Source organism: Fukomys damarensis, unplaced genomic scaffold (assembly GCF_012274545.1).
Source record: "Fukomys damarensis isolate Sample0158 unplaced genomic scaffold, DMR_v1.0_HiC HiC_scaffold_16, whole genome shotgun sequence".
Lineage (NCBI taxonomy): Eukaryota > Metazoa > Chordata > Mammalia > Rodentia > Bathyergidae > Fukomys > Fukomys damarensis.
In genome coordinates, this window is record NW_022900928.1 from 26,153,758 (window position 1) to 26,180,749 (window position 26,992).

Here is a 26,992-nt window from a genome sequence, read left to right on the forward strand (position 1 = left end):
TTGGTAAATGATAACCAGAATGTGGGACCCTAAAAATCGGGCCCAAATCCCAAGACCCCCCACTTAGCCTAATTAACTCTATTTTGAGCTGAAAAGCCATCCAGTGTCAGGGCCAAACTTCAAATTAACTCAGGCAGCAAAAATTTGCTCGGTTTGCTTAATTTTCTTAGTTACAATAAGAACAGAGTCAGGCAGATGGGAGGAAGGCCATTCCAACCTCAAGGAGAAAGAACAGGAGGTTCTATAGAGATAAGAAGAGTACACTGCATCCTTGAGCATACTAACCCCTTTTTGAACTGACCCCCTCCCCAAGCTAAAGTAAACTCCTTCCCACTTTTGCAAGAGCCCCAGCAACATCCAATAGATTTAGAAAATTAGAAAAGAAGCCAATAGAATAGAGAGAACTTCAAGCCACCCAAACCCTATAAAAATAGGCTACTTTAATGGGTCAGGACTTCCAGTTTGAAGCCGCTGCGTCAGTGACACTGGGAGTCCAGGCTCGAGCTTGCAATAAACTCCTCATGTATTTACATCAGAAGAGTTTCCTGGTGGTCTTCTTGGGAATTTCATGACTCGGGTACAACATTTGGGGGCTCGTCCGGGATCTCCAATTGACCTAGGACTCTCTCTCTGGAGGAGCCCAGCCGGCAACAAGTGCACATGTGAGTCTTCTGTTGTTTGAGTTTCTGTTTTGTGTTCTGAGTCTCGTGGGATCTTTGGCCAGCTGTGGTCCGCAGGCTGATGAGCCCTTATGGAGCCCAACCGGCGGGGGTCATAGAGAAGACGTTCCCAACCCCTTCTGTATTTGGGCAAGAAATCATACTGCTTTAGGGGTGCTCACTCAAGGAGTAAGCCCATAAAATTAGCCAATGACATATTAATCTTAGAGTTTAGATCCAGCTGTAAAGAGATAGCTCTTTGTTTATAAGCCCTGGCAGCTACAGTAATATTAATTAAGAAAGTTGACCAGGTAACATTAAGAAAAAGTAAATTGTTCGGTTTCCCCATGCCTTTTAGAACTATTAAATAACAAGACATTGATGGCTCTCAAATAATAGAGTCACATAATATCAGGCTCTCATCCGTGAAAATCCCTGCCTATATTTTGCTCCAGTTAAAACCTTAAACCCTGCTACTTTTTGCCCTCACAACCTGGCCCTCAGATCACAACTGCCTCAGGGTCACTGATGAATTGTTCTCCAGTCATCTAGATTTGCAGAAAGACCTACTGCCTGAGGCTGATTTCATCCTGCTCAAGGATGGGAGCAACTTCATGGAAAATGAACTCCTCGTGTATTTACATCAGAAGAGTTTCCTGGTGGTCTTCTTGGGGATTTCGTGACTTGGGCACAACAGGAACAGGACACAAACCCAAAATGGCAGTCTCATGCTATTATAGATAGATAAGTTAAGTAGATATCTTGTAGGCAGTTAGACTCAGTCAGCCTTCAAGAAGCCAACATGGAAGACAATCAAGACACATTCACTGAAGGTCAACATTGTAAAAGGAGAGAAACTACTACACCCACATACTTCCCCTAAGGATGAATAGCAGTGATTGATATTCTAGGATCAAGTTTTTTGTTTAGGGTGTTTTTTTTTTTTTTTTTTTTTTTTTTTTTTTTTTTTTTTTTTTGTACGGGGGATTGAACTCGGGTCCTATGCTTGTGAGGCAGGCAGTAGAACCGCTGAGCTAAATCCCCACCTCAGTGCTCGATATTCTAAATAAATATCAATCACCAATCACCTGGGTAGGGGACCAAGCTCTTAACCCACACTTTCTAGGAAAGATCCCTGACCCACCCTTCCTGAATATTCTTATAAGCTAATGTGACTTGCTTCCCTATTTGACTCCCATTTAGTCAGTTTTACCTAGGAGATTGTACTAGTCGTAATTTATTGGTTGGTCATAGTTTTGTCCCACCTTGAACCCACCTCACCTCATGGCTTTGCTTCATAAATACCTCCAAGGAAACAGGATCCCAGGGAACCCACTTTGCTGTCACCCTTCTATTTTCTCTTAGACAGAAGCTGTCTTTCTCTCAATAATTTCTCCTACTCTTAACTTCTGTCATTCCTAGAATTCATTATTCAATTTTAGAGAACATGAACTTGTGTTTCAGATACCTTGTAGGTTTGAAAGTCACATCTATTCCCTCTATATCACTTAGAGTCAATCATAAACATTTCACCCCAGATTCCTTAGCCCCTTCAATACCCATATAAGCCTAAGTCCTTTCTGGGCTGCTAATCTTTCTCTTTCTTGATACTAGCCCGCCCACTCACGGATGAAATCTCTCCCAGATAGCTGCTGCAATTTCTTTCTCAGTGTCTGCCCATCCACACACAGATGTAATAAACTCAGCTTAGCTAGCTGATAGACTCTATCCCTGATTTTAGTCCTTTATTTTAGTCTCTTTTCGATGGAATACTTTCCTTTCCCTCACAAAAAGCTTATTTAAATGAGTGGTTTCACATGCACCACGTATAACAGGCGCAGCCTGATTTCTGAGGTCCAGGGTCCGTGGTTAAGCTCCTTCTATTCTCTGGTGCATTGGGAGCCTTGACTATTTTGGCTCTCTCCAGACTTTCAGTCTGAGCAGTAGTTTCTGTGACAACTTTCCACCATCAGGAGGATTCTGGGAAGCCATGTTCCGAGAGAATGTTTCAGCTGATTGGAAAGCCAGAAAGTCTTCAGAGAAGTTTAAGGGCAAAAGAGCCAAAAAAAAAAAAAAAATTGAAGTTGCAGAGATGAAGAACAGTCAATTTTATGTAACAAACAGTGAAGGAATGAGACCACCTGAGAAGGTTAGTGACAGCAAAGAGGTACAGACATTGTTCACCTGGGCACAGGTGGACAGATGGCAATTGAGAGGCCATCAGCTCCGAACAAAGAAAAAGCAGAAAGCTTTATAGGGCACTGGAAGAGAGATCTCACACGTCTGTGCTCAGAGCAATTATTTGTGGTTGGGGTCCATGCAGTGATCAAGGCAGAGGTATAAATATTTTTAGGTGAATTGGCATTGAAGAGATGCTGTACTTTGTAGTTATCTCTATGTTGGAAACATCCCATCCTGTGTTCCGTGTCTGAGATAGCGTGGCTTTTTTGGGAGACAGCACCTGCATCCACTGCCTGTGTGTGTGTGGGGGGTGGTATCTGTATCTTGTCAAACTGTGGTTTAAAATTAAAGAGAGTATTCATCAACCATTTCATGACCAGGTCAAGCCTGACAGTTTAGCAGTTGGAGGCGGTTCTGTGAAATAGTATTGTGAGCCAGGCTTGGTGGCACATGTCTGCAATCTCAGCCACTCAGGAGACTGAGGGAGGAGGATCACTAGTTAGAGGCCAGCCTGTGCAATTTAGGGAGAGTTTGTGTCAAAATACGTAAAATAAAAGGGACTGGATATGAAGCTTAGCAATTCTTGATCTTAAGCCTCAGCACAGGAAAGAAATGGAAGGGAAGAAAAGGGGAGGGGAGGGGAGGGGAGGAGAGGGAAGGGAAGGGAAGGGAAAAGAGAAGAGTATGTGATATTCTGAAGCAAAGCTGGCTGTGGGAGTCTGGTCCAGTTCGTGATAGAACTGTGCAGGCTGTGGCAGATTCACCAAAGCTGACCTGCGGAACCAGGTAGAAGAATTCACAAAGGGGCCTCGTGTACATAACTACTGTTGCTTCCAAGGCACACACAGCTTTTTGTTTAAAGCAAGTGGCAAGTTACAAATAGGAACAAGGGTCTGATTGCTAGGACACCTAGTGTAGTAATGGCAAACCTTTTGGAGACCCAACCCAAAGCTCACTTATTTATAGCAAAGTATCAACACTGCAGTTACACCCGAATACTCAGGTTTTAGTTTAGAAAACAAACAAACAACTCTATAGTAACCTCTTTTGTCTTAAAATAAAAACAATAACAGGTGTGCCATAAATTTGCCACGACTGCCTCAGTGCTTTGGTTACAAATACAGCGCTAGTTCCTGAGCCTCTCCTGGCAAGAGGCCAGGGGAAGCCTGAGAGCAGTTTATGCTTTTTTGGTAGGACTCTCACTCAACATTCACAGCCTCCCTTTCACTTTCTGCCTGGGGCTCATAAACGAGTCTTTGGCCCCTGACTATGAAGACCAGATCATCCAGCTAACCCTGCAAGCCGGAGCCCACTCCATGTAGACCTTCATACATCCCACACTGCCCCACCTTCTGGAACACTTCTACTGAGCCCTCTGGAGCTCATGGTCAGTTGATAATAAATTGTCCACAATCCTCACTCTCTCTAAACATTCCCTCTATTTTCTTCCTCTAACTGAAACAAGCTCTCTTGAGGCCACCATAACTTCATCCTCCTAAACTGCTCAGAGAAACTGGGCACTACTCTTGATTCCTCTCTTTCTCTCCCGCCCCACAACTGATTGAGGAGGAAATCCTGTGGTTTCTGCCTTAGAGTAACACACTGACTCTGATGCAGCTACCGGCACAGCTGCCACTTTGGTCTAAGCCACCACTACTTCTCACCTGGATCATCGTGGTAGCCTCCATGTAGATAATTATACTATCTTCATTAACTTCCCTTATTGCCCCTCTCACATTTGGATAGATTGAAGAGTTAAAAACTACTCTTCTGGGCCGGGGACTTAGCTCAGTGGTTCCGCCACTGCTTCACAAGCACAAGGACCAGAGTTTGATCCCGGGTACGAAAAAAAAAAACCACCCCACCAACCAACAAACAAACAAACAAAACTACTCCTCCAAAACTGATGCAGTGGCAACGTGCTTGAAATCCCATCACTCTGGGAGGCTGAGGCAACTTAGTGACATCCTGTCTAAAAAAGGGCAGGGGGGGGGTTCAGTCTCCAGTTCTTGAAAAACAAAAACAAAACAACAAAAAACCACACTTCTAAGACATCATTGCAATTAAGTCAGCCAATTCATTCCTGATCATAATCACACAAAGGAAACACAGGGCAGAAAGTTAAGTAGGGTGGAGCCGTTATTTTGCTTTTGTGGTCTTTGGCAAGCAAAGGGAGACAAACAACTATTTCAGTGATCAAAATTTTACATTCCCCACTCTTTCCAGGTTCTTTCTACCGGTCTTATGGGCATGAGACCCAGTTGTAGGTAAGGCAATAATTGCAGGGCAGAGCCAATTATTAACTAAAAATTATAGGGAGTCATTGTTTTGAACTAAGCTCTTAAACTAGGTCTGGACAGACAAGGTTAAAAATCAAAATAGAGTTATTTATGCTAAAGTTCCACATCACCAAAATGAAACTAAGCTGTTTATCTAGCCTAAGAAATCAGGAGAGAGGGATAATGACCAAATTTCTTTAACAGGTAAATTCATTGAGCATGATAAAGATCCCTCTGCCTTAATCCTTACACACACACACACACACACACACACACACACGAGATGCTGAAATAACTTGATATTACCCAGTTAGAGATTCATCTATTGTTTTATCTCTCTATCCCTGACTTATGATGAAAGTAATTCTGAAAAGACCACTTTTTGTTTTTTGTTTTTGTTTTTTTTTGGTACTGGGGATCGAACTTTGCGCTTGCAAGGCAGGTCACCAAACCACTGAGCTAAATCTCTGGCCCCACTTTTTGTTTTTATTTCTGCTTTTTTAGCCCGTTTGCTCATTGGAACATTTATTCTGTTTTGGGGAGAATGAAGTGTTGCCAAATTCTAGATTAAAAAAATAAAGCCAATTAAGATCGTTAATTTAAATTGTTGTAATTTTGTCCTTTGATATAACTTTCTCATAATTGGCTTTAAGTTACAGCTGTGTGATCTTAAAGTCAGATGCCAGTAATGATATCTGATTGATTGATTGATTTTGGTACCAGGGATCCAACTTGGGACCTTGCACTTGCAAGGTAGGTGGTGGCACCACTGAGCTAAATTCTCCAGGCCATGGTGTCTGATTTATAATTCTCTAGCCCTTCCAATGAGGTTGTAAGACTCTAGAACCCCTCATGATGCCTACAGTTGTTTTTGTTTTTTCATCATGGGACCCTGACTGACCCAATATCTTAATTAGTCTTCCTGTTTCTGCTACAGCCCACCTAAGTGGCCCTATAAACTTCAGACAAAAAACTCAATTTCTTTGCTCAAATCCTTGAAAGGCTAAAAGCCTACTGTCACCAGGAAGCCAGGTCCTAATGCAAGGAGGAACCCGTCCCTCATTCCTTGACCCTCAGTTCTTTGTGCTGTTGATGAAAGAATTCAGTCAAGACGCACAGGTGACCATGCAGAGGTACAGATAGAGTTTATTATAAAGTGGGAATAGACGTTACACTTTCAAGTGAGAAAGCAGGCAGTGTCACAAAGACACGAGTTTGGGTACATTGCAATGCACACAAATTACTCCTGTGGTTTGGCAACTGTGATGTTTATCATTTATTTATACAATGTACATACTTACTGATATCTCTCTTAAGAGGTACTCTGAAATATTGATATCTCAAAAATGTCTTCTTTGTTCCTTTCAGGTGGTCAGTGTTCTCTCAGGGACCTTAATCATATAAGAATCTAAACCAGATCTCAGTCCAAGGAAAGGGTGACTTTAAAAAATCCTCCCCCTTTTGATACCTTTCAGTATAGGCCATAGTGCCCAGGAATACTTTATGCCTTGTTTTGGAAATAATTAACCAGGTAGCCTGATATCAGAGCAATGTGTAAACTTACCATGCTCAATGTGTAAACTTACCATGTCTTTGAGCTCTGTGGTTTAAGACCTAACAAATGATTATAAAGGTATATACATTGAAGTCTTTGTTTCTTTATGTAACTATAACTGGCAAAGTATGCTATTTTGGAACCCACCCCTTTGTCCCTCAGGCCTGTTAATGTCTAACTACCTGCCTAACACTTAACAACACCCTAAAAAGACCATACCCAAATTGGCACTTTGTAAGATTACTATTTCATCTTCCACAATTCTTCAAATTGCTTGTTCTGCTCCAACCAGACTGCCTCCTTGTAATTCTCAAGCACACAGGCATATTTTTACCACAAGCCTTTTGTTTTGTGTCCCTGCCTGGCCTCATTTCCCCTAGATACCTATCAAGTGTACTTTGTTTATTTTGAGTCTTTAATCAAAGGCTCAAAGTTCACCTTCTCAGTGAGGCATTTCATGTCTGTGTACAATTGTAGCTTACCCCCCCACAACAATGTCACCCTTTCTTGTTTTTTGCTTCCCCTTAGGACTTGGCAGTCTAAACTATTATACTTTTATTTTTTCACTCTATTTCATATTGCAATTTGCCCCTTCCACATTCCTGGTCCTGGCTGTTCTCTAACTTTGTCACTGTAGCATGTAGAACCTTTGAGTATACTGTAAAGTATTTATTTGTTATGTTTATGGCTTAGTTACTTCTCTTGTTGCTGAGACGCAATACCTGACACCCACAACTGAAAGGGGGAAAGGTTAATTTTGGTTCATGGTTTGTAGAAGTTTCTGTCTACAGTCCACTGGCTCTAAGGCAAAGCAGCACGGCAGAGGAGAAACAGCTCTTAGCATGGCAGCTGGAAGCAGAGAGAGCAAGGGAGGAGAGAGGGAGATAGACCCTTCCCGGCCACGCCCCCAGTGACCCACCTCCTCCTATAGGGTTCGCTTCTCAGCGTCACATTTAGCTCTACACTCATCAGTATCATGCTTCACGAGCCAATCACCTTCCGAAAGCCCCATCTAGGAGCACGCGATGCTCTGAGGAGACATCTAGAAATAAACCATAACGGTTTCTTTGTAAACTGTTTATCTCTCCCCAGACTCTAGAATCTAAGCTCACAAGGGTAGGGATGCCTTTATGCCACTTCACCGATGTATGTAGTGTGGTCAAAATATATTGTGAATGTTTAAATTTTAAAACGTTATTACAGTAAAGGACACACTGTCAGTGATCCTTTTCAACATACTCCCCCTTGCTTCGAACACACTTACCCCATCATTCTTGCCATTTTTTTTTAAGAGTTAAAAATGTACAGAGCAGTTTATTTGCATCAAGGAGACTTAAAACTTTATGTAAGTGGAGTTGCGTAGAATGTGTTCTGTGTCTTAGCTCATTCATTCAAAATTACATTTGAGAGACTCACTTATATTGTTATAAATAGCTTGCATGTAGCTGTATTTTGTTCATTTAATTGCCCTTTTATAGTTCATTGTGACTATAAAAATGTGACAATTTCCCATTGTACTGTTGAAGGGTATTTTTTTCCCTCCCTAAATTCTGGCTATTAGGAGTAATGCCGCTGTGAACATTGTTGTATATACAGAACGCATATCTCTCATTTTTCTTGAATATATATGTAGGAGTGAGATTGCTGAGGACATATTATTTATACAGTCATCCCTTAGCATCTGTGGGGAACTGGTTCCAGGACACCCCTCCCTCTCTGAGGATACCAAAATCTACAGAAGTTCAAGTCCCTTATAGAAGATAGTGTAATACGTGCATATGATCCATGCACATCCTGCTGAATACTGTTAAGTAGCCTTTAGATTACTTAATACTCAATTCAGTGTAAGTGCTATGTAAACAGTTGTTATGCTGCATTGTCTAGGAGATACTGGCAAGAATAAAGTCTTGTTTGGTACAAGCATTCTTCTCTCAGAATACTTGCAACCTGCTGTGGGTTGAACTCATGGACACAGAGCCCATCCAGAGACAGAGGGTATACATAACGTTCTACTTTAGTGGGTCCTGCCAAACAATTCTCCGAAATGCTACTGTTAATCTACATTCCCATCAAAGTGCACTAAGTTCCCATTGCTCCATTTGGCCATCAGTGCTTGCGATCACTGATCTTTTTAAATTGACCATTCTGCTGCGTATCTCATTGGGCATTTCATTTGCATTTGCCCAATGTCCATTAAATGTGATTGCTCTTTCATATCCTTATCAATTATTTGAATACTCTCCTTTATAGCTCCTGTTCATTTTTATGTTGAATTCTTTGTCTTTCTCTTATCGATATGCAGGAGTTCTTCATATATAACCTCCTCTTCCTCCTTCCACAGTAGTGAGGAATGAACCCAAGGCCTTCTGCATGCTAGGCAAGCAAGCACTTTACCACTGAGCTACATCCCCAAGTCTCTGTTTGAAGACAAGGCCTTGCTGAGGTTGTCCAGGCTGACCTTGAACTTGCAATCCTCCTGCCTCAGCCTCCTCAGTAACTGAGGTTATAGGCATGCATCACCATGTCTAACTAGATATATTCTTTAAATTACCCTTTGTTGGCTGTATATGTTACAAATATCAGTCTTCCTTTTGTGACTTTTTCACTTTCTCTTAACAATGTGCTTTAATTGGAATAGAAATGACTAAACTTAATTTAGTTTAGTTTAGGTTTTTCCTCTTGTGGTTGTTTATTGTGTACCATTTAAGAGAATTTTGTCTACATCAACTCAAGAATTTATGTTTTCCTTTACAAGCCTTATTGGTTTTTTAAACTTATTTTTTATTAGTAATGTTTGCAATAATAATGAATACATTTATCATGGGGAATATATGTGTGTGTGTATATAACTTAATTTAGTTTAGTTTAGGTTTTTCCTCTTGTGGTTGTTTATTGTGTACCATTTAAGAGAATTTTGTCTACATCAACTCAAGAATTTATGTTTTCCTTTACAAGCCTTATTGGTTTTTTAAACTTATTTTTTATTAGTAATGTTTGCAATAATAATGAATACATTTATCATGGGGAATATATGTGTGTGTGTATATATATAATGTTGAAGGAATCAAATTGTATTTTTTTTTGGCAGTACTGGGGCTCAAACTCAGGACCTTGCACTTGCCAAGGAGGCACGGTGCCACGGTGCCACTGAGCTATATTCCAGGCCCAAAATTGCATTGTTTTTGATTTAGATGTTCAACTGACCTGCAGGTCAGTGTAGTGGAAGACCAGCGTGCTGCCTTGTAACACAGCTAGGAGTTTCCTGGAAACTGCCACACCCTCTCTGGACCTCAAGAGAGAAACAAGTCATCCACCCCTGCGTTTTAAAGAAAAACATAAACAAGCTGTTAAATGGGTGGGGCGTGCTTTCTTACAATGAGAACATAGCACAGGCTCTAAGATGGACAGCTTTGGCACCTCTGTGATGATTAATCTTAGCGTCAACTAGACTGGCCTGAAGGATCCCGTGATAGCTGGTAAAGCATATTTCTTGGTGCATCTGCGAGGGTGTTTCTTGACTCTTCAAGAATCAACAGATGAGTAAACAAAGATCCACCTTCACCATTTTAAGGGAGCTCTCCCTTTCTCCTAGAGCTGGGACAACCATCTCCTGTCTTTGGTAGGAGAGTTCCTCTTTACCTGTAATTTGGACTCAGTGACTTACACTACTCTCCATTCCCCTCCAACTCCCCTTTCTAGGTTCTCAGGCCTTTGCCCACAAACTGCAGTTACACCATAGGCTGCTCTTGTTCCCAGATCTTCAGATTTGGAGTGAATTACACCACCAGCTCTTCTGGATCTCCAGCTTGCAGATGGAAGACTGATTAAAAACTAACCAGATTATCCATTTTAGAATTCCATTTGAAGTTTTGCTACCATTGCTCATTCCAAATGATGTGAGCCATCAAGCCATACAAGAATCAATAAAACTTTACAACTATCAATAGACAAGAGTAATCCAAACCTCTTCAGAAATCTTTTGGAACTCTTTGATGCAAGAGTATCAACACTTGCACTCGTGCATACTTCTAAAGTGTATACACAATGTGACAGAGAAGCTTGATTTTGACAGCTTGGTTGGCTTTGGGATCTTCCTGGTGGATGGTGGAACATGCCATGGGTGTGCCAGGGTAGGTCTCTTGCCCCTTTCTCTCTGACATTGTTTCCCTGCACTGCTACTTACCACCATAAACTAAGCAACTTTGCTCCACCGCACGCTTCTTGTATGATGCTTCTGCTTTGGAGGGATCTGACCATGGTCTGAATCCCCTTAAAATGTAAGCCAGGGCTGGGAATTTAGCTCAGTAGTACCGCCATCTGCCTAGCAAGCATAAGATCCCGCCCAAGTTCGATCTCCAGTACCAAAAAAAAAAGGGAGCCAAATGTATATTAGCAAGCTTTTCCATTTAAGTTGTGGATGTTGGATATTGTGTCCAGCAGTGTGAAAGCTTACTAATATACACATTAAAATGTAATTATGTGCCCAACACTTTATGATATAAAATCAACAATAAGAATCTGTATAAAATTATCCTCTTCAGCCAGGGGAGGGTTAAGTTGCTCTTCTTTTCTAAGTAAGTTTTCCCAGACTGAAGTCTTAAATAGTATTTATTTCTTACAATTTTGCTGCAAAGTTCTTTAAACTCTAGTACAGTCTGCTTAATCTTTCCTGTAAGTCCTTCTGTGCCTGTGGATGCAGAACTGTGGTTTACCTATACAAGGTAAGAGAGAAAACCCTCGGTGCTGCCACCCAATCTTTGTGAGAGTATCAAAGATGGTCTTGGGGAAAAGCTATCCTGGTCAGTCTCCAAGGGCTCTGAATATTAGGCCTAACCTTGGAGTCAGGGAACATCTGAGAAAGATGCTGAAGGAGATCTATTGATCATCAGTGAGAGTAAATGTTCCCAAGAACAGAAATGGCATACAGGAATAAGAGTAACACTATTTATGACAGCCATAGTAAAAGATAACATAAGCACTATGAGAAAATTTTAGTTCCTTCCTTGGTGTCTTAATCCATTCAGGATGCTGTAAGAAAATACTATAAACTGGGTGTCTTATAAACAACAGAAATTTATTGCTCAGATCTGGAGACCTGGAAGTCCAAGATTAAGGTGCCTTTAGATTCACTTTCTGGTAAAGGCCTGCTTGCAGGCTTATACATGACCATCATTTTGCTGTGTCCTCACATGGCAGAAGGGGCAAAGGACAATAACCCCATCTATGAGGACTTTACTTGCAAGACCTAATCACCTACTATAGGCAAACTGCCTAATACCATGGAAATCGGGGTTAGAATTTGAACATAAGAATTTGAAGAGACACAGCTTCATCTATAGAAATTAGCAAAAAAAAATATTAGATATTGTCTTTGTTTCTTTTTCCTTTCTTTTTTACAGTTTTCTTCATTCATAAAGTACTCAAAAGCATAGTGAGAACTGACACAGATGCAAACAGAATTTTGTGTAAGAGAGAAGATTCAGGGAAGGCAGTAAGTTTTGCTAACACAAGTGGAAAATACAGAAGAATTTTTATTATCTCATATTGAGAGCAGAGAGCATAGCCAAACACCTGTGGTTTTTTATTTTTTATTACATATTTTATTAGTACATGTTTGCAATAGACTTGTGGCTTTTTAAATCATTAACTTTAATATGCCTCAATATGCACGTACACACTTTGTTTCATATACCCTGTGTTCAACACACAAGACAATATCTCTTGGCCCCCACCTACCATTCCCAACCCAGCAGCAGTGAGTCCCGTGCTACTTCCTGTTGACACACTTCTTCTCAGGTGACATTGACTCCTGCTCCTGCCTTGAGGATCCTTTAACACAGAGGCACAGGGTGCCAAGAGAACACACTGTGTGTTCATAACTATGCAACTTCCCCAGGAAATCAAAATTCCACTGGGCAACCCCCAACCAATGGCCAACAGGAGTCAAAGGATAAAAATGTCTTCCTTTTGTCCCATAGGGAGACAGTTCAGAGACTCACTTCAGGATGTCACACCAGTGCCCAGTGGCAGTGGTCCACTCCACGATGGCTTCCTTGGATTGGCTTCCTTCCTTCCCTGTTTCACTGCCTTGTACCCTTGTACTTAGGGTCACTTCCCAAACAAGTTGCCTGAATGCAAATTCCTGCCTCAGAGTAAACAATTCCTTATATGTAATAAAAACAAGTGTATTAGGGTTCTCTAGAAGAACAGAATTGACTGAACATATGTGTATAATTGTGCAAGGGGATTTATTAGGCAGGCTTACAGGATCGGAGGCTGGAGAGTCCACCATGGTTGTCTGTGTGCTGAAGAGCTGGAGGGTGCAGTCGCTGTTCAGTCCAAGAATTTGGAAGCTGCAGAACAAGAAGGGTCAAGGATGCAGCCCCAGTCTGAGGTTGAAAGCCTGGAAGCTCACTGGAGAGTCACTGGCATGAGTCTCTTTTGGAAGGCTGAAGAAACCAAAGTCTGATGGCCACAGCAGCAGCAAAAGATGCATCCACTCAAGCAGATGGGAGCTTTCAAAAAATGTGCCACTGGCCTCCTTTCCCTTTTATTCCATCTAGGCCGCAAGCCTCTTAGTTGATACCACCCACTATCGGAGTGGGTCTTCCAGCTCACACCATCAGTTTGCTGACCTACACATCAGTCATCTCTGGAAACACCCTGAAAGCATATCCAGAAGTGTGCTTCACTACTCTGCTAGGCATTTCCTAATCCAGTTAAATTGAAATGCCATGATTAACAGTTACGCCAAGTAATGTGCCTACATGACAACACCTAGTTTTGAAAAATACAGTGTAAGTGCCCAGGATTTAGCTCAGTGGCGCCATGCCTGCCTGGTAAGCACAGGTCCTGAGTTTGACCCTTGGTACCACCAAAAAAGAAAGAAAGAAAGAAAAATATAGTGGATGCCATCCATCATATTGCAAAGCAACAATAATGATGCACTGAATAATTTTACCCTCGTAATTTGAATGTTTTAAAGACCAAATGTGCTTATACATAGAAAATAACACATAAGTTTGAAAACTGTCTGTGGATTTTGTGGTTACTATACACTTTATTTTGTCTGCATTTTAATTTCTTTAAGTCTTCATAAAAATAGTAATAACTTATTAACTTAAAATGTCATCATTTATGATTCAGAATAATTTCCATATTTTAGACATCGACTGTTAATATTAAACACCAGCCATTGATGATAAGCTTATTAGAAAAATATGGTAAGAAAACATTATCCAACTTTAATAAGTGGAAAATCTGCAGAAGCACATAACTTGCCATATTATGTAAGTTTCAACAATATAAGAGCCAGTTTATAAAAAATACTGATTTTTTTTTTTTTGGTACCAGAGATTGAACTCAGGACCTTGGGCTTGGAGGCAGGCGGCGGGCGGCACCAGAGTCAAATCCCAGCCCTAAAACACTGATTTTTTTTTTAATTAACTATTTGGATATTCTCATTTATGCTTATATATTCTCACATATTAATGCAAGTAGTAATCAGGAAATTTGGTAATTAAATTTTGTTTAGCTTTTTCAAGGATTAAAAATTAAAAGTCTTTTGGGGACTAAAATATTACATATTTATTTTTTACTGTGGTAAAATCAGGGAGAGAAGTCCAATAGTTATCTTTTGTTTAGTTTTGTTTGGTACTGGGGATCAAATTTGGGACCTTGCGCTTGCAAGGAAGGCACAGTGCCACTGAGCTAAATCCCTGGCCCTAATCATCTTTTAATTAAAATTCATGGCGCAATTTATTTATTTCTACCTCCTTACCCTTATAGGATGAATTTTATTTTACCAAAGGGTTTGACTTGACGAAGAATGTCAAGGGCACATGTGCTAGCATTTAATTCCCTTGTATTTATTTAATTTTCTAATTTCATCTGTTTATTTGAAAGTTCTGCCTGTTAAATTCCTCATTGATAAAGGCACATTGTTGCAAGATACTCAGGGGTTGTTTAAAGCAGAACTCCATCCAATAAAGGGTGTGCACAGGCAAGATTTGATGGCATTTACTTCCTTGTTTTCCCTTTCCACCCTAAATTCCAAACCACAGCAAACTCCAAAACAGCAGCTAATTTAAAAGCAAATCAGCTCCACCCAGCCCCAAACTGTCAGGCTTCTGCTACTCACATTTGAAATAAATTCTTCAACTGGGAAGATCGCACAAAATACACATTCATTCCCGGAACACGCTCTTCCTCCGGCAGGCAGTTTTCTCAGGGGTGCAGGCAGATTTAGGGCTCTGTAGGATCTGTGGTCTAACAAAACCAAGATCCAAAGGACTGCAGCACCCAAGGGTGTGGGTAAGAGTTACTTGAGCAGAAGCACTGTTGCTCCCGGGAGGTCCACAGCACAGAGGAGCAGGGCCACAAAAGTCCTTGGCCTGTGCCACAGGGAAGCTGGGCTAATTGAAATATCGGATACAAATTTAGCAGAAGCCAACAGTTCTCACTGACAACTAAAACAGCTAAATTGTTCCAGGTATTTCTTTAGAAAATGAGAAATATTCGGGCGGGGGTGCTCTACGGTTGAAGTGGTTGTGTGCGGGCTACAGGAGCAGGGCTCCCACTTTCTGAGCAGTTTTGTGCACAAGTTAGAAAACACTTAAATGCTCTTTTGAAGCAGGAGCTTTCTAGAAGTTTACATATACCTCAGTGTTCCTCCTGAATGCCTGGCAGCTGCTCACTGGCGTTTTATAGGCTGCAGTCAGTGTGTGGGGTCGCCAAGGGTCACAGTGTGCATTTAATCCTGGCATCCGGACAGGGTACTTCACACAGGCCAGTATCCCGTTCCTCTTGACTTGTGACAAAAAAAAGCAGATCACAATAAAGTAAGGAGGAAACACTTTTGAAGAGACTAAAACCAGGAAGCGGAAGAACAGTGTCAGTGGTAGGTGTATGCGTTGCCATTTGACCATGGATCACACAGGCAATTTAACAAAAGCCAAATTCCTGTAGAGAAAAAGGAACTCTGGAAAAGAAATGAGGGAAATTGGGAGTTTCCAACAGAATTCAATGAAGACTGTGCTGAACATCTTCCTGTCCAGTAATTTATAAGCTGGGTTAAGGTGTCATTCACCAGAGCAGCGAAAGGAGGTCCCACAATCCACGGATCAGGAGGAAACACCTGGGCCAAAACCACAGGCCACTGGGCAGTGTGGCTCAAGGGCTTGCTTGTGTTTATTTTACAGATCAACGCAGGCCCGCCATGTCGGTTCCACATTCTTGGATTCCACTAACAGCTGAATGATAATATGAGGGGGACACATACACATGCACACATACACAAAAGGAAATACTCAGAAAAAAATTGTGTCTGAATGGAACAGTAGAGACTTTGTTTTTTGGTCGCTGTTCCCTAAAAAGATAGTAAACTACTACTTTCACAGCATTTACATTGTGTTAAGCATTTTAAGTAATCCAGAGATGATTTCATGTATACGGCAGGATGTGCATGTGTACTGGTTAGGAGAGGTGACTGAACCGGGAGGGCACTAACCTCCTCAGTGGGTGACCAACCCTGTTAATGAGTTCGTAGCTGAATGGGTTACTAGGAGGTGGGGCTGAGTTGGATGAAGTGGGTCATGGGAGAGCGGCTTTGGGAAATAAACTTGGTTTCTGGCCCCTTCCTCTCTGGCTCATTCAAACCCATTGGGGTTCCCAGACCCTATGAATTAAGCAGCCTTCCTTCACAATACCCTTCTACCATAATGCCTTGGCCTTCGAGTCAGCTGACCATTCACTGATGCTGTAAGCCAAATGTAACCTCTGCTTCTTTTTTTGGTACCGGGCTCCAACTCAGGCCCCTGTACTTGCAAGGCAGGCACTGGAACCACTGAGCTAAATCCCCGGCCAAAATTAATAGTACCTCTTATCCTCCTGACGTTTTTTGGTTTTTGTTTTTGTTTTAACCTCTGCTTCTTTAACTGTGGTATCAGGCATTTTATCTCAGCAACAGGCAAGTTGACTAATACAATATGTTATATGCAAATGTCACTACATTTTATGTAAGGGACTTGAGCATCTTTGGCTTAGTATCAGAAGGTGGGTTTTGGAGCCAAAACTTCGCAGATTCTGAGAGACAACTGTAACAGAATTCTCCAAATCTTGATCAGAAGTTTTGATGCTAAAGACTTTCTTAAGGTCTTTGTGCCTACCAATTTTTGACTTGATGTGAATTTGCATATTATCAGACCCAGCCTTCATATTCATTTTGTAACTCAGCAGGAACCTCTAAGTCATTAAACCAAAGTTAAATTTTTTCTCTTTTACTATCCAAATATGTTTCAAAGAAAGGGTTTAGTTTGCAAGCACAAGGTCCCGAGTTAGATCTCCAGTACAAAAAAAGAAAAAGAAAGAAAGAAAGGGCTTAGATTTAAAAGGAACAGTAGTGTTTAAATTCATATTAACAATATAGTTTATTTTTCAAGGTTACACATACAGTATTTAGTTTTGTTCTTATAAGAATGTGAAATTTACCTGTTACCCAAAGGTTTCAATACTCAATTGAATGGTCCCATTTTTTTTTCACTTGGAAGTTATTTTTTCTAAGCAGAAACTATTAAGAGATGCACCGTTTTGCAGACTAATTTCTTTAATCTTTTAAATGTATTAACATAAATTACAGAGTGCAATTTACAGCTCAAGTCCCTTTGTAAACATTGTGTTCTGGAATTTGGAAGGTTTTCTTTTACTGTTTTCTCAGCCTGGAGAGCTTTTCATAAAGTATTGGCACTTTGCAAGTATTGGAGGTGTGGCTTGTTTTCTTAATTCCCCCCACTGAGTCTCTTTATCTTAGATTTATATAAGCTTCCAGTGGTCTCTTGAAACCAATAAAAATAAGAAATTCACAGAGGTTGAGAGACATCATAACTATATTTTCTACAGACCTACAGAGGGGGCCTAATTAATTCCAAAAGAATCTTTGATATCAAGTTTAATTTCTTTGTCATTTATGGACTATCCAGACCAATCTTTCCCAAAGAAGCAAACTGAAATACTCACTGGGTTCCAGAATCTCCTTGAATTCCTCACTGCTAACCCTTCAGTTCAAACCTAATGCAGCTGGGCTTTTATGGGGGGAAGAGAGGATCTCCCACCTAAACAACAGAAGAAGTCACTACATTATCAAACTAGCTGACGATTAAACAGTGGCATTTTTCCCTGGGAAAAGAAAAAGAAATCCTGCTTAGGTTCAGAAAAACAATCATCTCAAGCTCCCCTGAACGGACATATACATATTTATCCTCCAGGGGGCGCGAGTTCTCTGTTTCTGGTGAAGAACACACTTCACCGGTCCAGAGGGTCCCCCGCCCTTGGAGTCTCTAGAGAAAATTCACTTAATCGGGCCATAATCAGAACAAAAACAAAAACTCCAAAAAGTAAATTAATTAATTAACTAAGAATTTAAAACTTCCAGCTTCAAATTAGATAACACTCTAACCCCAAAACTAGAAGCATTCATTCCAAGAAAAAGAAGTACAAAGCTCTTCCAACCTGCCCTGCCAGCTGATGGGTTTGCAGATAAGACTCACCTGTGTGGTCTGGATTTAGACCCAAGAACTCCTGGCAAAAGCAACTGCAGTTTTCACTTCCCAGTTCCATGGAGATGAGCTTAGCCAGCTGCTCCTCCTTGATTTTTTGAGCTGGTTAAGAACATCTCGAAGATGGGCAGGTGCTCTGTTGGGACCCAAGTGGACTGACTGTCATTGCCTGGGTTCCCTTTAAAAAAAACAGACCCTGATGCAAAGGGCTAGAATCTTATTTGGGAGATGATTTCAGGATACAAGAGTGAGGAGCCTTCCGGGCATGGTGGAGCACACCTATAATCCCAGCACTCAAAAGTCTGAGACAGGAGGATTGCCAAACAAACAGAATGAGGAACGGGTAGGGTGACCAGATGTTGCCATTTTCTGGAAACAGAGGGGTTCCTAAGATATGAGACTTTCAGTGCCTTGATTGAAGTCCAAGCTAAACTTGGATGAGTTGGGCACTTCAAGAACTGAGACCTGGAGAAGGAGTGGAGTCAGGATTCATGAGTTGGTTTGATCTGACAGGTCCTCCTGAGGTGTCTCCCAGCATGCACCTCAGATTTGTTTCACTTGCAGGATGGAAGTGGGGAGACTGGCCCACCGTTTCCCACCCCTCATTAGTCACATGTTGCCCTTTTGAGTGCTCATTCTCCCCACATTCATGGGAAGAGAGAGTACCTTGCATGCGAGCACCCTGAACCCCCATAAGAATTTCCCACTGAGGCTTTGGAGAAGCCCTGCAGCTGAAGAACAGCACCATGAGCTACACCCACACAAGTCTGATGTCTGTGACAATGGTTGGAATCAAAACTGGACTGACAGGGTATGAGGAGGGGCCTGAGAAGTGTCCAATCATGAAGATTAATTTTACCTACCTTTGGTTGGCTCATCTTTGAGCTCAGTATGGGATTATCATCCTCTGCTCTCAGCTTCCAAAAAGTTTTTTAATCTCGGTGAGATAAAATACTCTCAAACTCTTTGTTTAAATAAGATACCCAGCAAAGTAGTCTTATACACACGGAGGAAAATGCCATTCCCATGATCCCTTCCTGGTTAAATGAGAATTCATAGGCATTTGTATCTCTCCTCAAAACAGGTGATTTAAATAGCATCACCTCTCTAAGCCATTACAGAAACAACCAATCAAAATTACAAACTATTTAGAAATTTAAAAGTCTTAGTATCATGAGACACAACAACAGTCTGGTTATGTTTTATAAATATTGTTGAAAATCATATTTGCAAGAATGACTTATATGTATTTCAAACATTTTATTATGGAAAATTTTAGAAATAAAAATAAAGGGACCAGTGTAATGGCACTTCTTTTAAAATTTTTGTTTCGAAAAAATTTTATTATGGAAAATTTCAGAAATAAACTAGACAACAGCATAATGAATCCTCCTTGTACTATCCTCAAACATCAACTTTTGACCTTGCTTTTTCTACCTCCTTCAGTATAGAAGGCATACAGCAGCAAACAGCAGAAAGTCTATTTGAATGATCTTAAACAAAAGCACTGTTAGTCTCAAATAACATGTCTAGAGAAATGCTGTCCAGGGTTAGGATAGATTGAACAATGTCTTCCAAGATTCAGTGCCTTCTATTGTTTTTGTTTTTCCATCCTTAGAGTATGATTGCAAGATGGTTATTAAGCTTCCAGAAATCACATCCTTATTCCAGGAAGGAAAAACAAAAGGACAAAAAAGACCAAATGATATGCCAATGGAGATAGGTTTCTTTCAAAGACCTTTGCCTGAAGTTCTAGACAGCAACATTTACTTATATCTCCTTGGCTAGGGCAGGGTCACCTGGTCTCTGTTTGCTGTGGACACAGCTGCCCCGAATTAAATCAGGATCCTTTTAGAAAGAAGGGGCATCTACCCTTTTGTTTTTGTTTTTTGGTACCGGGGATTGAACTTGGGTCCTTGTGCTTGCAAGGCAGGCCACCGAACCGCTGAGCTAAATCCCCGGCCCGGCATCTACCCTTTTACCTCTGCTTTTCTTTCAAATATCCTCCTATCCCTTGGCCACTCAGGTTATTCTTTTATTTAACAAATATTTATTTAACATTTACTTCCTGCCACTCCCAAGCCCGGGTCCTGGATCTCTAAAGAGAAATAAGTAGTCTAGAAGCCAATACACAATATCTAGGCCTGATAAATCCACAGTCACACAAACACATTATTAAAAGATGTAGACATAACCCCTTGAAGACATGAAAGCAGAGTTTTTCAAAGAGGTTGGTTGCCCCTGGAGACCAAAGTGGGGGCAGGGAGGTAGAACTGGGAATTATAGATACCATTATATGTTACTGCTCCTCTGTACTGCCTGGCATTTCATTTTTACCATGTGCCTACATAATTTTGATAAAATATTTTTTAAATTCTTAAAAATAGTATCGCAGTAAACATCTTTGTGCATAATTAGTTGTTGCAATGTTTGGCTACATTTTCATGGAATATTCTGAGAATTTCTATGTTAAAGATTGCGGATACAAATCGAAGGGCTTAAATGGAGTGACGTGTGTAAACCACCAAGCACATCACAGGCACTCAATACACATCAATGAGAAACAAATAAATCACTCAGCATTTTGACCAGATGCCAGCCCCTTTCTAAGGATTGCCACAAAGAAGTACAGCTCTCCACAACATTCCTGAGTCTTTTGTGAATACAAACAGTATTGTATCAAGCAGCATGTGCTAATGTTAGTGCAGGTTTTTTGGCAGCGTTTATTTGGGACAGATTCCTAGAAATGGGTAAATGCACAAGTAATTTTGCTAGACATTGCCACGCTCCCCTCCCATAGGGATTTTCCACTTCCTTGGCAATGTGTGAGCATAATTGTCCTCACAGCCTCACCAAGAGAGATTACTGTCCAACCATAGAATGTCTACTCATTGATTGCAGAGAAGCAGGCTTTCAGCGTGGTTTGAATTTCCACCTTTGTCATGGATGCTTATCATTTTCCTGAACCACTGCCTATTCCGAATTTTCTTCATGCTTAGCCAACACTTCAGCTGGTCTAGCTGCTCCCCCTGTAACCCTGAAGGGTTGAACCCCTTAGTTGTCTCACTCATGTCAGGCCATTGGTGCCTCAATTGCCCATTCATGTCATTACCGAGCACAGCAGCACAGGGAGTCCCATAAACTGCACACTTTCTGATTTCTGCTCTCATTACATATCAGCAACCTCCTTATAAAAATCAGGGAGGTTTGGACCCTGCCAGCAGAGTAAATCTATGTTTGCCTCTGAACCGCTAGATCCAAAGCATCCAGGAAGGAGCTGTGTCATCAGATAAGTGGAACCCTCCAGTGTCCCTTGATAGAAGAGCTTACCTCTCCCTGAGGATCGGGACTTCTCATCCATCTGTGCTTACGGTTTTAGGAACACAAAACAAACCTCCTGCAGGTGGATCACTGGACATGATGGTAAGAGGGGCTGCACTTTCTCTGAACTTTCGGTTTCTGGACCTCTGTATTCCCACTGATGGAGACAGAGTCTCCATAACAGCCTTTGCTCACTCCACTCTAGGATCGCGGGACAGCACTTTGACCCCCTGCAAGGTACTGCCCCAAGCTAGTGCCTGCCCTATACCTTTCAGGCCAGGTAATTCCAGGTGACATTGTGCAGTAGGACCAGTAGATCCTGTGGGAATGACCTTCACTGTTAAATGGTATTAGACTGAGGACATATGAGACTACATTCTGATCCAGGAAACCAGAAGCACTTCAGCTCTACCTGGGTGCTGGCAGGACCACCAAAAGCAAGGAAGGCAAATGTATATCCAGAGTTAGTTTAAGCTCCTAGGAGCAAGAATCCCTCTTCCTTCCAGGTTGGCGTGGTCTGATGAGGTCAACTTATTTGCTTTTCTTTAGGGATGGAGCTGTGGACACATAAGATAATCAGCAGGGGCAGCAGCAAGATTGGCCTTACCAAGTAGGAGCTGTGCTGTCGGGCCAAGGCAGAGCTTCCGTCACTATCACCGGGATGTCTGCATTCATGGGCCCATTGCTCAAGATCCAGAGTGCCTGAGGACAGAGGCCAGCTAACACTCTCAGAAAAGTCTCCCATCCAGCAGGCTGTGCCGTGCTCCCTCCAATGTGGATGCTTCCAAGTGAGCATCGATGTGAGGCACAGACAGCTTCACACCCAGTGTCCATTGCTTACAACCAAATGTGCCGCTGTTTCCCCAGTAGGAGGATTTCTCTTCTGTACTGCCTGGGCTCCTAGTGTGGGAGCAGCTTCTTTTCAGCTCACAGCAACCTACAAATGAGCCTGCCCATATGTGAACCAGGCCTGGATGTTTTCTTCTTCTATCATCTGGTCATAGGGAAGCCCCATGAGGACACAGAATGAACTCCAGGAAAGACATTCGTGCCACAGATTATGTGATGGGCCTCCGAGCCACTTGCTTGTGTAACTTAATTATACTGCAGGCCTTGATGTACCATTTCCATCTTGTGATGAATTACTAGTGTGCCTTCCTGACCTTCTCATGAGATGATGGCTCTAATAATACCTAGCTCATGACAGGCAGCTTCCACATCCTAATTACTTGGCATCCATCCATGGTGAGTTTCTGCAAGGGCCCATTAGTATGTCCGAAACTGCTCTTCCAGTGCATGCTTCTGCAAAGTAGCAGCATGGTCTGTGTAATGCACCTCTCATTAGGCTTGCCAGAGGTTCCACCCAGCATTCTGAGCTCCATGGCTACCTCTAACACTGTAGCTTGCCCTGTAATATGGTCCTAGTGTAGAGTCCTCTCTTCCTCTGAGTCTCATTTGGAAATGTTAGATCTCCAGCTACTTGGTAAGTGCATTGGGATAGTATTCTCAATGTGGCATACACTGTCTCCAAAATCCAAATAACCCAGTTACTATGTGTATCTTGCTTAATGATAAGGTGCAATAATTTGTTCTTCACCTCAGAAGAGATGTCCCAGCATGTCGCAGACAGACCTAGATCCCCTAAAACCTTCACCTGTGTAGCAAGATTCTAAATCTTTGTAGTGTTTACCTCCCTTCCTCAGACACACATGTGTCTTATTAGAACATTCAAAGTAATGCCATTTTCCTGTTATCGGGTCCAATTGCCATATCATCAATACATCAGACCAGAGAGATCTTCTGCAGAAAGTCAAAATGACCAATGTCTTAGAAGACTACATTATAACAGAGAACGGGACAGTTACCATGGTCTTAGGCACAACCATGAATGTTACGTTTCTTCCTGGCTATATGTGAAGGTCTTTCAGTTCTCCTTACTAGCAGAGATTGAAAAGAATACATAGACGGAGTTGAAGCCAAGTGCCAGAGGCTGTGCCCATCTATTCCAATAAAAAGATTTCATCCAGCAAAAGAGCTGCACTTGAGGCTGCCCCTTGCATCCTGTGGTTACCTTGTCCAGCATGTTCCAAATGGTTTTTACAGACATGAATACATGTGAATTAAATGGGAGATACAATGGGAACTGCCTTCCCTATAGTCTTTATGTTTTTAAGGGTGTCATGAATCTCCGAGCCTCTAAAAATTCCAACATACGGATTCAGAAAGTAAATGAATGGGTTGTAAGCTACTGTTTTGGGTCTTGTTGTCATGTGTGGGAAGCCAGCCATGGCCCACTGGCTTTTTGAAAGACAACATTTGTTCCTTTTTAAGATACAATGGGAACTGCCTTCCCTATAGTCTTTATGTTTTTAAGGGTGTCATGAATCTCCGAGCCTCTAAAAATTCCAACATACGGATTCAGAAAGTAAATGAATGGGTTGTAAGCTACTGTTTTGGGTCTTGTTGTCATGTGTGGGAAGCCAGCCATGGCCCACTGGCTTTTTGAAAGACAACATTTGTTCCTTTTTAAGGACTGCACGTGTGAAAATTGTTTTTTTTTTTATTGAGTTTATTGGTACATTTAGGGATACAGTACAGTTACATTCATTGTTGGGATCATGTACCTTTACATGGCAAGTCTTGATTCTCATTTTTTAGGGGCCCATCCTTGGGAGCCACAGTCCTGAGGCTGCAGGGACCCTGCCTTTCTTCCCTGCCCTCCCAGGCCCTTCCCAGCTGTGGGAAGCCAGCCACGGCCCACTGGCTTTTTGAAAGATAACATTTGTTCCTTTTTAAGGACTGCACGTGTTAAACTTGTTTTGACCCTGCACGGGAGAAACTCGGACAGCCAAAGATCTGTAGGAGTCAGGTGCTTCCTGTTAAAGATCTGATGTTATCTATAGGAGTCAGGTGTTGTAACTCCATTTTGTTAAATTCCTCCACCTATTGTGGGAATCATGATTATTAGTTGCAAGTGTTGTTAGTTTGTTTTTCTTGAGCCTGCTTTCTCTTGCCCGTGTGAACCCTCGTTCCCGTGGAGCGGGTGTTGAGGTTACTATGGTAATCCTAGCCCATAATAGTTCAGTCTCTTCCTTTAAAAGGCTGATGCCTGCCTGTAATAAACGTCGCCTTGATCAGACTCTTGTCTTGCCATCCTTCCTTTCTCTCTGACCCATCTCCACCCCGCTGCTCTTTCAGGTTTGAGGCACTGCTGGACAGTGCTCTGTGTCACCGGTTCACGACAGTCATGCAGCAAAAGCAGCACTGGACAGGCAGGTTGGGAATACAGCAGACAGATTTGAGCAGGGAATATAGTCATAGATGGTCCCTGAGTCAAGGGAGAGATAAAGACTTCCATGGAAAATCATATAGAATGACAGCATCTTGAAACCTCCCAAATCAACATTACTCAACTGTATTCTGTGATATGAATCTCAAAAAATGGCACCACCATCTACCCGGCCCCCAACCTTTCCAAGCACACACCATATCTGCCAGTCCTAATGCTCTGAGCATCATACACTCCAGCAGAATGAAGCTTTCTGATACCACCCGAATGTACTTTTCTCTCTTCCCCTTCCCATGCCATTGCCGCTGTACCTTCTTCTGTCTCAAGTACTCGTCCCTGCTTCTTCTGCATACATTTAACTGCCATTTCAATTTTATACATCACTCCTTCTACAGCCTTCCCACCAGATGTTAGCTTCTCCTTCCACACCTTTCTAGCACAGCGCACTGTAAGTGCACAGCATGGAGACGATTGCCCTACCTCTGCCAGCCTTTCACTCTTCCCCACCACTCTGTGGTTCTGAAGGACATGGGTTGTGTATCTGTAAACCTGAGTTTGTGTAGTCAAAAACTTGATGAGACTCCTGGGGAACAAATAAATCTAACCTGGGAGATTTCAGAATGGCCGAAGTTAATAATTCTGTTTAGTTTTTCTACCTTCCTTGTATAGAGTGCATAGCAATCACTGTTGGTGAGTAATATAACACTCATTCTCTCATTCTTAAGCCCCCTTTCCTTTGTCCTCTTAACTATAGAGGCTGGAAAACCTAAATGGTTGATTTCCCAGGCTCTTTTGTGTTTTGATGTGGCCACATCCCAAAGCAGGGCCAGCAAGATGAAGCAGGGTTTTGCTAGAGGCCTCTGCTTTTCTGATCCAAAGGACACTAGGGCTTCCCTTTTCCCTCACCTCCCTGCCTGGAAGTCAGATGCAAAGCCTGGAGTTTCTTTAGACATATTAGATCATGAGCACTGGAGAGAGGCAGAGAAGAGCAGAAAGCCACAGCAAGTCTGAACCTCAGATGGCGTCTGAGAAGCACTGCTCAGCTTTGGCCGCCAGCCCGCAGATCTCTGCTAGCTTGAGGTCACTAAGTGTCCAGGTTGCTTAAGCCACTGCCTGCCAGGTGATTCAGCACGGGGCAGAAAGCATTCCTGAGACAGAACACAAAGGACAGCAGGAACTAACTGCCGGAAGAGTGTTCCAGGTGGAAGCAGTGTTAAGATAAACCTACCAATTTGGGGTTGATTGGTTCATTTCTACTCAGCTCCTAGTGCTGGCTTGAAAGCAAGAGAAGCAGCCTCTCTTCGGTATTCACAGCCAGGTGGGAGGTGATCTGATGAAGTAACACAAGGAGCAGCTGGTAGTTAAGTGCAGGTTTGGTACAACTCACAGGGGCTCCATGAAGCCGGAGTGCCTCACATAGGAAAGATTTCCTGCAGGATGAGGGGCTTGAACAGGCTTCAAAAGATGAGTAGAATTTGTTGGCTTATCATCGGCCTTGAGAGATAAGTGGGCAAAAGGAGGTAAACCTCTTGGCAAGCCCCAGTGTGCCCTGGAGGCTGAGTATTAATACCTTTCTGATCCTGTATGAAAGGGGACTTTAAAAAGTATTCTGTCTCTTTCAAATTCATTTATTCAACAACAACAAAAATTTATTTTGCCAGTATTGGGGATTGAATCCAGGGCCTTCAGGCTGACTGATATCACCAACCCTTTAAAATTTTTTTATTTTGTGACAAGGTCTTGAGTTGCTAAATTGCCCAGGCTGGGCTCAAACTTTCAGTCCTCCCGCCTCAGCCTTTGAGTACTGGGATTACAGATCTGCACTACCATTCCTGCCTTCAACAAATATTTATTTGGCCCTGGGCCTGGGGATTTAGCTCAGTATTTCCACCACCTGCCTCACAAGCACAAGGACCCAAGTTCAATTCCTGGTACAAAAAAAAAAAAAAAAAAATTCGGCCCTTACCACAGATGAGGAGCTGCTTTGGCTAATAAGGATACACCTGTGGGCAGAATATATTCATTAACTGACTTCAGTGAGCCCCTCTTTTCAATGAGGGAGACAGATGGTAAACAGAAAAATAACTCCTGAAAGCTAGAGGGGGGAAGGATGAGCAAACTCGGGCCTCAGCAGTTTCCTTTGCTTCTTTTCGGGC

General features: G+C 42.0%; 1 long non-coding RNA gene across 1 annotated transcript; it reads left to right on the plus strand.

The window, feature by feature from the left end:
• Nucleotides 1–457: 457 nt before the first annotated feature.
• On the plus strand, nucleotides 458–23,835 carry LOC104847695. Its single transcript, XR_776218.1, has 3 exons — nucleotides 458–662; nucleotides 21,482–21,649; nucleotides 22,097–23,835. It is a non-coding gene; the product is annotated as an uncharacterized LOC104847695 (long non-coding RNA).
• The last annotated feature ends 3,157 nt before the right edge of the window (nucleotides 23,836–26,992 follow it).